The sequence below is a fragment of the Cygnus olor genome, chromosome 17, assembly GCF_009769625.2.
Source record: "Cygnus olor isolate bCygOlo1 chromosome 17, bCygOlo1.pri.v2, whole genome shotgun sequence".
Lineage (NCBI taxonomy): Eukaryota > Metazoa > Chordata > Aves > Anseriformes > Anatidae > Cygnus > Cygnus olor.
The window spans coordinates 7469186-7481598 of NC_049185.1; the positions used below are offsets into that span (position 1 = coordinate 7469186).

Genomic DNA, 12413 nt, shown 5'->3' on the forward strand with positions numbered 1-12413 from the left:
TACCTGCCAAGTGCTGGCGTTGTTCTGTTTTCTCCAATAATTCAGCTAGCTGTCTTCAAATTGATGGCTTCTGTCCTGTTGAATAGACTAATACCCTTCTCCTATCCGCTTCCAACATACAGCTGGCCACTAAGTCCTGCAGGTGTTTTCAGAAGTACTACAATGCATATTATAATGCATATTATGAATCCACTGCAAACCCTGGAAGAGCTCAGCAGTGAACTCTAATGTTGTGGACTGACTTTTGGGGCAGAGAACAGAGAAATCAGTGGTGGGGAAGGATGTGCCATGTGCAACCCAGCTGGGCTGGCATCCTGACTCAGTGTGATGGACCAAAGTGACTCCTCGGGTGGTTATCATTAAAAGGTTGAGCAAGGGTGAGAGATTGTTTCTGTCTCATAAAGGGAACAAGCAGATTGTCTCAGTGCTGTCTCTTCCCAACATGCGTCAGAATACACTGTTAATTTAGGAGTTGGAACTCAGCAGAGGATTTTCTGATTGTCTACCATGTGTTTGCCTTTATGATTCCAGTTCCTCTCCCGTCCCTTGTGGATGATTTTCCCTGACATCTTCAGTCTTACTAAATCTTATTTTTGTTTCTGCCTAGTCTTCTGCCAGAGAAAAGGCTGAAGTTAATAAGTTTCTGGTAACCATTTTCTACATTTTCACCTGATTTATCTGATTACATTAAGGCTGGGTCAAATACTCCATTAAGAGTTTCAGATGCTATCAGAAATGAAGCAGAACAAGGTTTCCTGGGAGATCGACTGTGTGCGCTTGTGTGGAACATACTTAATAGGGAATGGGTCTGCACAATTACCTTGCAGAGTGCTGCAGAGCTCCAGCACATGTGTCACTAAATACCTGCAGTAATCATTAGCTGTGAATAGACAACAGTCTCTACCTGCTGTCTCAGGCTCTGTTATCATGCCAGGAGGCTGCCCTCCTCCTCAGAAACAAGAGGAATTCATGCCTCTGCCTATTCAGATGGAAGGATATTTATTTGATGCGGTGCCCCATTTAGGGAAGGAAAACAGTATTTTTCCAAGGGTGGAAAAACACTTGCTGTGTGGGAGGGAAAACTTCTTGCAAACAAGCACTGAGATTCCTCATTTCACTTTGTCAGGGGTTCTTTTAGAATAAGACTGGAGGAGGGAGATTTGGAATGGTTCTGGGAAGCTTTGACTCAGGAAGGGGAGAATGATTCATAAATTTTTAGTATTGTTATTTATTAAGGCCAGAACAGACCATTGGACCTAATCTTATCTTTGTCTTTGAAAATGTAAAGCACTTGTGCAATGACCCCAAAAGAGTTTGTGGGTTTGAACCAAGGTCTTTCAACATTGAAACATAAATCCCAGCTGTGAGAGCTAGCCTACAACAATTTCAAGCTAGATTTATGCCTATTACCTTCGTATTAGATAAGTATTTTTATAATGAATCCTCAGTGCTCTCTTTCTCTGTATGTGAGGCAGGATAGTAAAAAAGTTGTTCATGGAAAATGGGAACAGGGATGCCTTGCAAAACTGAGATTTTATGAGTCTTGTTACTTTGTGTTGTTCACCTCTGGTTATTGCTGGAGTCCTGATGGAAGAGTTCATTCATTCAAGAGCTGTCCTTTAGTTTTCATGGGGAAATTCTGATTACTGACAAAAGCAGCTGTCTTAGAAGCAACCATTTTCTTCTCCTTAATTTGGAAGAGAACATTTACTGCGCCAAAACAAGTATTAACTTTGTTGTTAAGGATTAAAATGCAAAATCAGTCACAAGGTGTACATCAGAAAAAGTTTTTAAGCTCCAGCCTCACATTGTTTGAAGGAATATGAGTCGATCTACATTTATTTTTTTAATCTGCTGCTATGGAAAAAAAAAAATTAATGCTTCTTAAACTGTATTTTAATTCAAATTTGGCAAGAGAAGTTAAATGAAGGAAAAAATCAAAACTTGTCACAGTTTGTGTCTCAACTATAATTGTAATACACAATTAGATGGGTTAAAGCAAGTGTAACTTAATCTTTTAGTTAACACCTTAGGTCAGTTCTTTAAAGAATCAAACTGGACTCTGTCCTGTTTATGAACATGGAAAGGCCCTTGACTCCGGCCACTTGGTCTCATCTTTTCTGTTTAGGATGTCTTATATTAAAGACCCAGATAGCCCTAATACTTTTGGGTATGCTACATCAGTGCCTGAGAGTCAGGAAAGCTTCCATGCTTTTAACATGTTGTCAGTGGTGGAGCCTGGAACATCTTCATTATGCGTCTGAAAAATGCTGTTAGCAAGGCAGCCTCATCATGTCTAAGCTTCTGGCTTGAATTTTGCTCATGCTGTTGTCTGTTAAGTTAGGTAGCAGCTTAATTTTAGGAGAGATGGAGAATGCACGCAAAGGCTCTTCAAGTGAGAAAAATGATACAGAAAGGACAAACGTCCATTGTCACAGCAAATAGAGATACTTGGTCTTAGGTCTGTACTTAGCTGCATTGGGGAAAACAAAATCTTCAGCTTCTACAACTGTGAATCAAACACTGCTGACAAACTCAACACCTGTCCTAGAGGGATTTAATTATGTGAAATAGGATCAAGAAAACCGATTCATGTCGGTAGATGTAATAAACACATTGCGCAAAGTTAAGAAGTCTCCAAGGCTTTGGATAATCAACTGAAATCTTAATTAAGTTCAACCTCTGATAAGAATTTATCAGTAATTATAGATGTTTAGTTGATGTGTAAGCAATCCTATAAGGCCACCAAAAATAATTTATTGGTTCACACTTACTGCTGCGGTTTAAACATTTTTTTTGCTTAAAGGTCCAGAGTGCTATCAGCTACATGGCAGCGAAAGAGATGTGCTAAGGCATCAGAAGTCCATCGATAGTTCCTTAGCAAAGCTGCAAAATAAACTGTTCAGACTTTTCTGAAGTCAGCGTTAATGCCTGGAATGAACTTTTCTCAGTGTCTTGTCAGTTGACTCTGGATAACTCTTTTGATAGAAATAAGATATCCTCTGTCAGGTCTGTTAGTACCTTGCAAAACCAAATTCAGAAAGTGAACCATACAAATACCAGAGTAGAGTTATGAAGAGAGGCTGTGTAAGAACAAACATATGTCAAACATAGGTTATTAGCTTCTTCCTAACAGATTTGGACTTTGTAGCCCACTTTAACTTGCCAGATCTGAATGCAATATACAGTTTGTGGCTTTTGTCTTATTTTTTAATGCAATGCATGATGTACCCGTCACATACTACTGCAAAATACAGGGATCCCTAGTTACCCTACCAAGTGGCCTGTCCCCTGTGCTTAGTTTGACCCCCTGGTGTTCTCCTCAGCTATTCTGATCTCCATCTCCAAATTTGCAATCTCTGCATAAAGAAAATTAACATGAAGATCAATCCTAGCAAGAAGGATCCTCATAACAAGACTACAGACTCCATTTCATGGAATGATTATGTCAGTCAGCAACATGCTAACATCCACAGTCATGGCAGTATATCCCAGAGATCATTCTTAAGGAGTGTGGTTTAAAAAAAAAAAAAAAAAAAAAAAAAAAAATTCCCTGGGAGTGAACTTGCTGCTTGGGCAAATCTCTCACAGGTACAATCTATTAGAAAGGCCAGACTTATTTATTTATTTTTATTTTTTATTTTTTCCCACAAAGAAGAAAGCAAAAAAGATCCAAAGATGATGGAATGATATGTTGCCTTGCCAGCAGGGAAAGGCAAGACAATACTGCAAATTTTAATGGAATATATCTGTTGTGGAATTAAAAAAAAAAAAAAAAATCTGTACAAAATTGTCCAGTTACACAACTGGTAGTTTAAGGAAAAAAACAAATACCCAAAGAAAAGCTGTCAGTTGAACAACCTGATCTGGTTATTGAATGAATGTTGCCATCTTTTGTATAGGGACTGGCAGTGGATACAAGTCATCTGCTGTCCAAGATGATTTGCTCTGTCGTAACTAATTTCAATTGCAGCAGCCGACACCAATTGTTCAAGCTGAGTGACACCAGTACTTACTACCTGAGATGCAGATGCCCCTTTTCTTTTTTTTTTTTTTCTTTTTTTTGAAGATCATCAAACATACAGGGACCTTCTTCACCTGAAAGGAGCAGAGTTGGGTAAGTAGTTATTTTTTGCAAATTCTCTTTCCAGCACCCCCCAGCTTCAGTCTGACAATACAACACTGATATCTTCCTCTTCTCTCCTAGGAATAAGGATTCAGCTACCAGCTACCTAGGTAAGCTACCTACTCAGTTATAACAAATTCCACATCCATTCCAATAAGTTTTTTTTCCTAGAAACCCTTTCAATTTGAAATGGACATAGTTTGCAGGAAATTTTCCAGTGTTCCAGTGGTTTTGGCCTTTTTGTTTTGTTTTGTTTTAATGTAACGCCTTATAGCACGGGTAAAATGTGACAACTTATCCTTTTGTTTCCCTGGCTAAGGAGAGTTCAGTGTGTATTTTTGCTTTGCCCCGCTATTTTGAGGATTCATTTCACTTTCCAAAATGATTAAACGTCCATCAGGCCAACCTCCAACCCTTTTGAAAACTCCTTGCCACTGTTATATATACTGAATAAATTGAAGCCAAACTATCTCAAATACATGTTTCTCTGACACACCAAAATGATTGCTAGGATTATAACTGTCTGTAGATGGAACTAAGCTATTTTAGAGTTGAGCAAATAAACAACCAATCTTCCCCTGCTGCCTCCTCCCCCGCCATTACTAAAATCCACTGAAAACTCTGTATAACCATTATTTGATCTTTTTCTGCAGCATCCAGAGAAGCCTGTGGAAGCAACCGCCTGAAACAGTCCTCTCAGCACTTTCCACCTGTGTGCCTTATCTCTGAATCACCACTACTTTCTCCTGGCCCCGAGACAATCTGCTTGTTGTTAAGCATTTTCCCATCTGTTTTTGCCTCCACGTTGGATTTCTCCTGGATCCCGCAAGCAGTGACTTGTTTTGAAGGAAAATGACCCAAATGAATCAGAATACAATTTGAAGAGCTTTCCACATGCAGTTGCTAAATCCTGGAAGGCTCCCTTCAGCATTACTGGTTTTGTAGTTGCTTCAGTGGCCTGGGCTAGCAATGCCCTGGAAAGCAGAACTGGCCTCTGACCTCTTTGGCCTCGTGGGTTCAGTGTCTGGCTCAGATTGTTTTCACTCCTTTTTCCTCAGACCTGTCTTTTTTTCCTCAGCTCTTCTTCTCTTACTCAGGTGGCATTGCTCTTGTGCAAATATATATAACTTTTAAATCATGGGTGCTCTGTTTCCACCTTGTGCTTTTTGTATTTGAGTATTAAATTCATTTTATTTTGAATCCAACAACATTGCATTGCTTTTTGTGGGGTCATGGAAGCATGTCTGGCATGTTCAAGTTGTCACTGAGAGGTTCTTCTCCAAGCAGAATTCAAACCATTACACTACAATCTGCCCTAGACCCTTCCTAGCAGCTGTGTTTATACAGCTCCTATCAAAATGGGTCCCTGATTAGGGTTTTTGAATAGCTCATTCACTGAAAAAATAGCATTTTGAACCAGCTAAAGCTATTTTAAAAAATTGGGATAATATATGATGAAAAGTTTTGGTCTGAAGAAATGTCAGTGGCAATGCCCTGCCAAATTTTAGGCCCAAAACATTATCACCATTAGCATCACAAAGATTAAGTTACTGGAATTTAATTGGCAAGAGGTGTTTTCATTTTGACTTTTTTTAATAGCTGAAAATTTTATTTGATAGAGACTGAAAACTACGTGTTCAGAACAGTCACCTGAAAAGGTCAAAGTCTGGTTATATATGAAACAGAGGGCAGGTTCTTTATCTTGTAGTTGTCAAGCAACAGTAATTTCGGGGCAATTTGATCTTGAGTAAGAAACTGAACATCAGAGCAGTTCTGGGATGGCTTCACACCTGTCCAGACAACCTGTTTGAAAAAAAAAAAAAAAAAAAAAACATTCTCTGTTCTGATGGACACACATACACGTTACAGACCGTGTGTGTCAGGCAGGTGAGTTGTAGTCAGCTGTTCTGTTCTTGCCATGCAAGGCAATCTCTTTGTGAGGTTGGAGAAGCAATAGTGTGCCAGCAGCAACGCCTTTTGGTGTGCAGGGAGCTCTACAGGCTTCAAAAGTGTTAAAGCTGGAAGGAAAAGGTGCCTCATCTGGCTATTCCCCATTGCAGTTAGCAGCTGCATTTTCAATATTCTGCAAGTTTGGTTACGTGCTTTCTTGCCGTGGACATTGGCACTGAGCAAAAACAAACATACGTTAAGGCATGGAAACATAAATGCTGCTTCTGCTCCATTAAACTGGAACACATGATTAAAGGACCAAAAGTTACTTTGTCTGACAAACTCCATATTTAAGTGTTTTTTAAATCGTAAACCAAGACCAAAGATTTATAAGTTTGTGTCATGATCCATAAATCTAGATCTCCTCTTGTCCTTTTACGTTAGACAAATGGCTTGTAGAGGAAATTGTAGTGGTTTGGATAAGTCTAGGTTTCAGCAGTCAGTCCTCTTAGGTCAGACGTGTAAGAAACATCTGTAATTGTTTGAGGAATTTGGCAGTCGATCTTGTACTTAAATCATATTTTCCCCTTTGAAAGCTGGAAATGTCCATGCATAAACTAGACACACAATCCACTTACCTCTGCACTTGTGGAATTACACAAGGTATCAGCTTGCTGTTTGTTACCTTGCAAATCTGACTGCAAGGTTAGAGCAAATTGGTACCTTGATATAGTAAAGGAGAACAGCTTGAGATTCTTCTAAAACGTTTTTGTGCCCCAGAATAAAGTCTACCAGTTTTAATGGGAGTTGTCAATAAGAAGGAGGCTACTCCACTGTTAAGAATTTGCTGCTTTGGTTTGGATTTTGACTAAAATCAAACGGGTCTTTGAGTAAAACTATACAAAGCCTCCCTTCCATGCAGAATAGCTAAGTTATGTGCGTAGCTGTCGCACACTGGGCCTCTGAGCACATGTAGCATACGGTTGTGCATAGTCCATCGAAAGAACAAGGTCCTGATCCTGTAATGAGATCATGCGAATTTAAAAAATATTAAATTTAATCCTGGTTTTCAGGATTATACACTACCAATTTAAAATTGTGGAGCATAAGAAAGACATAATGTTCCTGACTGCTCGCTGCAAAAAATTAGGCCCAGCTCATTTTGAAGTGAGTCTTTGGTTCTGCTACTGAAAGCAGAATTTGGCAAATGGGCTTCACTGGGAGATTTAAACTGATGTCTGGTGACCTTTGTAAAGCAGAACAAATGATTGCTATGTTTGCGAGAATTGTATTAGTGCTGGATGTTTCTGGTACAGTCTGAGCAAATGAAATTTTAAAGGCTGGCTATCTGTCAGCCAACTTTACCTTTTGATTGAGTCTACAAATGCTATAGCATAGGCCCTCTAGGCAGGAATTTGAGGCGCTGCTTTTTTGATGCCCTGATCATTTAATTCTTTCAGAAAGTAATTTTGCTTGTAGCAGAAAAACATGATGAAAACAGGCGGAATCCTGAATAATGAGTTAAAGTCAATTCCTGTGTGTCAGATTCCTGCATAGCATGTCCTTTTTTGGACACAGTAGTCATTAGAGCATCCCAAGAAAGAGGCTGTCACACAGGTGCAGAATACAGGCTTCATCTCTCAGTGTTCTGGCTCAGGAATGACCAAGCATAACAGTCAAATATTTGAGTTTAACCTAGTTCTCAGTAAGCAAAGAGACAAAGTTAGGCAAGACACCCTCCCCCCAAAAAGGCAAGCCAAAATTTGCAACCACTCTTTTTTTTTTTTTTTACTTGGTATGAATAACCTCTAACCCTAAAGAGAAATGCTAGTAAGTTTACTGGGATAGCTTTGAGCTCAAGAATGTGCTAGGGCTCTTCCTAACAGTGTTCAGTGACCAATATAGTGTGATGCCACAGCTTCCCATCCATCTTCAGCATGCTGCTTTATTCTAGGGACAAGCTTAGTTGGTGTTGAGTAGTCCTTCTGAGGCAGGAATTGTTACTGCGGACTGACCGTGCAAGATTCTTACTTATTAGAGAGGGAATGAAGGTGGAAGAATTGTCTTCCTTGAAGCGAGTCCTGGAACAAAAAATACCCCTACTGTCTTCAGTATGTTACTACTACAGCACCGTGGAAAACAGATGTAATTTTCTTGCAACGCTTTCTGCCACCTCCTTTACTCCTGTTTTCCTCAGTTTCTCTTTGTCCTCTGTACTTCTTCATTGCTACTCTCTTCTATGTTCAGCCGCTCTCTCTGTTCTCACTTATTATTCTTATGCACACTTAGTCCAAGGCAGTCAGATTTAACTGCCTTTTTTGGCCTTTACTCCCTGGGAATCATCCACATTATTTTGCTCTCTTCCCAGGGCTTTTTTATATGCCAGTGCTGGCATGTTTTAGCCAGCCACAAGCCTCCCTACCAAGCAAGTAGTTGATAGCAACAGACTGGGCATTTGGCTGGACTCAGCTGAGTATTTCCCCTTTGGGATATCCCTGGTGGCTGCTGCCATGCTCAGCGCAGTGTGTCCCAGTTTCTGTGTATGTGGGGGGGGTGGCAGGAAGGGCTGGCATAGAAAGTACACAGCAATCTGGCATCTTCCACAGCCCCACAATTTTATTTTCCTTTGGAGAATATAGGTTTCCTTTTCAGGAAGATGAACTCGTTTGGAAGATATACATATATTTTTTAACATCTTCAGAGGAATACAGTGTAGTATTTCTCTTGTAGGTCTGTCTGGATCCCTTCAAAAAGCTGCAATAAGTAAGTTAGAGGTGAGTGGCAGTTGTCAGTCACAGGTTATACCCGTTCACTGCTTTTCTTAGGCAGAGTGAATTGCCAGATACAGCTCTCTGGGATGTAGCAGGAAGCAGTGCAGCATTTCCATTTAATTGCTTGTGGAGATAGCTGCAGGATTGTGGTGTCAGAAAATATTGCTAGACCTCAGGGGATTTCTTGGCATTTTGTTGCCACAATAAGGTCACGGTTGTCACAGTGGCTTAGTAGACACAGAATGTGTGTACAATTATTTATGCAACCTGAAAATGTAATGCAATAATAAAATACTGTGTTTATGTATCTGTGACTTGCAGTCGTGTCCTTTAATGCTACTTTTGTTCTCTGCTGTATTGTTTAAATGCGTTTTTCTCATATTTGAGATTTATAAGGATGTTGAAATGTTATTTTCTGTCCGTATTTTGCAACCAGTCTTAAATACGATTCTGTTTGTATCTCTCAGCTGTCTTTATTACCTAGACATTTCAGTTTTGTAAATCCATATTTATAAGGAATTTGTTCCACAGAGGAACTGCCATTGCATTGTTTATACTGGCATGACAAGCAGCCTGAAGATGAGGTGTCAAGCATATATGGACAGTTTCCACTTGAGTTTTCTCGACTGTCCTAAAGCCCAGACAGTCCATGTTGTGGAGCATTTGCAAAGTAATATTGATGCAGCGCAGAGATGCTGATTAATTACAGGAAAGCAAACACGTGAGACAAAAATGAGGTTGCTGTGTCTCCCCATAGCAGGTCCAAAGCTGGCTTTGTTTGAGAACAAACGGGTTATCTGCCCTTCTGTGTGTCAGAGTTGAGATCCTGTTCAGGTCTGTGTTCACTGTATGCAGGATGTTAGCCTTCAGCAGGAGTGGATTTTTTCAATAGAAATTATCTTAGTTGCTCAAGGTGTGAAAAATGCTTTCTTTGTATTGTGTTTTTAAAGATCCTTTTCCCACAGTATAATCTTTGTGCCTGTTCCTCTTGTCTCCTGTGAGATGTTTCAGTTCAAGCATCATGGTTAACTCGAAGAGCACTCACCCTACGAACAACATGAAGAATGCTCTGATTACCCTCTTGCCTGTATCTGTGGGATTAGACCATGAACTCTTAGCTGAAAACACCCCTGGCAGGTTGCTCGTACTCACAGTCCTGCTGGCCCAAGCAGAATTGCTTACATTAGTAAAAATGTCAATGTGAACTTGCAGTTCTACTTAGCAAAGTCATCGGCACAGTGGTCATAGAAGAGTATTACTGGAGTAGCTTTCTGATGCTTCTTTGTGCTTTTATTATTTCCATTTGTCATAGCCTTAGTGCCTCTCACTTCTGGGTTTGCTTTTAGTGGGAGCTTTGTTTCTCTGTTACGATACATTTGAGAAGTCACTGTTTTTTCTCCCAGAACTTAAACGGGAGAGAGATTTTTCATGTGTTGGGGAACAGATCTGAAATCCAAGCTAATCAGACTAATCCGATAAAATAGCCTTTAGACTGAATCTAATACCAATCTACTGCTCTGTAAAAAAGCATAAACAATATTTATTGTCTATATCTACAAGAGGAAAAAGAAAAAAAAAAAGCCTACATGTAGGATGGCTGCAATCAGTTACTGCAGCAGCAAAGCATTTCCCAAGAACAAAGAACATGATAATCACAGTCCGGTACGTTAACCTAGACCTTCTAATAAATGTACATGCACAAACCCAGCCTCTCCGAGAAAGGAGAGATTGAGCTGAAAAACATCCTGGAAACCTGGAGGATTTTTAAGGTGAATAGAGGGAGAGAAGAGAAAAATGTGCTGTAATGAAAGATGGCTTTGGAGGATGCGTGTATGTGCAAGGAGCCTGAGGCAGGAAGTGGAGGGTAGAAAATTCAACGTTTTTAAACATTGACAAATCACCTGCATATGCTTAATGGTCTGACAGCATCTCCTCACTGGCTGCATCAACATTAGGGTTATTCATCACTTCTATAACATCATCGCATTAGGTAACACTCGCACCCTTCCTATCAATACCCATTTCTGCCTGCCTGGTGAGCTGAAGAACAGCTTCCTACAATTACTTCAGCAGGAAAGCACATAAACGAGCACGTCGTGCTCTGCTTCAGCTTACGTGATTTATGTCTCCGAACCACTTTCATGTTTGTCTGCCACAACCATTTTAAGCTTCAGTTGTTGATTTCAGAAACTGCTATTCTGCTATCCATCATCAAAGGTTTCGGCAAAGGTTTCTTCTGATCAAAATATTTGTATTCACAATAGTCTCTTAGTGAGACTTCCCGGTGTCTCTTTTGATGTAGTTTAGGAATGGTTGGAAGTAATAAAACATATACAAATGGAGAGTTTTTCATAAGGATAGAATTTGTTTTGAGAAGCAGTAGTATCTTTACCATTTATTACTGGGAATCAGCTACACCATCATATTTGTTGGGAGACAGCCATATACAGCTGGGTTTTTGGAAAGCTGTTTTATAAGAAGCATCATTCATCACTGATCTACTGAGAGGCCTTGATGCTGCCAAAACTGATGGTAAACCATCAGCAGTGAAACTGAAATAAGAATTTAGAGGCATCTTTTGTGTTTGTATTTCTTCATATTTACATGTTTTATGTGTAGGTCTTGTTGATAGTTTTGTTGGTGATGGTAGTTACATTGGTCATTCACATGATTTGCCATGGATGATAGCCCTCCCTGTTCCAAAATACTATTTGGTACTTATGCTGTTAAGCTCTTTGAAAATACTTCACGTATAAAGCGATGAGATGTTGTTGACTAAATAATGTGTGGGAAGATTATGATCTGGGGGTGGGGTCCATTTGCAAATAACAGAGACCAGATCCTCCTGCTCAAAATACAGAGATTTTGGCCTTTAACAGGCTACGTGCATGATGATGATAAGTCATTTAGAAATGCGTTCTGATTTGACCATGCTTATGAGTTTTCTTGTTTTGGCTAGGTATATTTCTCTATCTGAATTTTCCTGAGGGAAACATTTTAAGCAGAGTTTAAATTAAACTATAGCATTCACCATTTGTAAGAATGAACATTGTATACCTGATCATAGAAACTACACTTTATGCTAGAGTGCAAGTATCAAAGAGGACTTTGGCATAACGAGCACAGGATCCTATGCAAATATTCATAGTGGAAAAGGAATTAATCCCTTCGCCGAGGGCCAGCACAAATCTTTCAATGGCACATAAGCCTGCTTTTGAGGGAGCAGGTGCTTAGCAAACCCTGAGGATTCAGATTTCAAAACAATCTGTACTCAGAGTTGACTCATGCAAATATCTTAAAAAACAAATTTTCATATTCTTCTTCTCTCATTAATTTGCTATAAATTCTATATGCTGTGAATTTAGCTGTAACTTACATGGCATGCAAAAATTCTGTACAAACAGAAATTCTGTATGATCATCTCAGTCTGGAGCAGGACAATATCAGCCTTAAGTTGGGATAGAACAAAGCTGTAATTGACGGTTGGCCAGGTCTCCTTGCCAAGCTGCTCATTTTGATCATTCATAGCAAGAGACCCTTATTTTGTAAAAATCCTTTTGTTGAAGACAGCAGACAGGTTCTATTCTGTCCTCCGAGAGGGTGGCGTGGTGCCAGTGTCAGCAGCC

At 39.7% G+C, this 12413-nt stretch overlaps 1 protein-coding gene across 2 annotated transcripts in view; it reads left to right on the plus strand.

Moving 5' to 3' along the window:
- The window catches only part of ZDHHC8 (zinc finger DHHC-type palmitoyltransferase 8), a 112750-nt gene that overhangs the window by 53689 nt on the left and 46648 nt on the right, over positions 1–12413 (plus strand). The gene's annotated exons all lie outside the window — the stretch shown is intronic.